Source organism: Canis aureus, chromosome 11 (assembly GCF_053574225.1).
Source record: "Canis aureus isolate CA01 chromosome 11, VMU_Caureus_v.1.0, whole genome shotgun sequence".
NCBI lineage: Eukaryota > Metazoa > Chordata > Mammalia > Carnivora > Canidae > Canis > Canis aureus.
In genome coordinates this window covers 70,092,614-70,093,023 of record NC_135621.1, presented here as the reverse complement: position 1 = coordinate 70,093,023, position 410 = coordinate 70,092,614, and positions in this window count along the sequence as shown.

The window sequence follows — 410 nt, the reverse complement described above, 5'->3', positions numbered from 1 at the left end:
GTGTAGTGTACATGTGTTATTTATTACAAAGAAACTTAATAACTTGCATTTCTGTATATTTTCTTATTTCATGAAAAAAAAAATGAGAAAGGTCCTACAGCTGCAGAAAATCATTAGCCAAAGTTACCGGTTTACGAAAATCCAACTCTAAATTCTGTTAAATTTAAGTTTCTTAGTGAATAATTAGTAGAAATTTCAGTGTTTTATTAGTAGAAATTTAAAAATAGTTTGAGTGCATTCCATTTTATAATGTAAGATTTGAAATACTTATTACCTGGCACATAAAAAGGAGTTGAATGGTGGTAGTGCAGTGGGCGCTTATTTTTTATTGTTGTTTGTTTATTTCACAAATATTTAATGACATTTACATTTGCAAATACTATGCAGGTTCCAAGGAAGACAACTCCAGT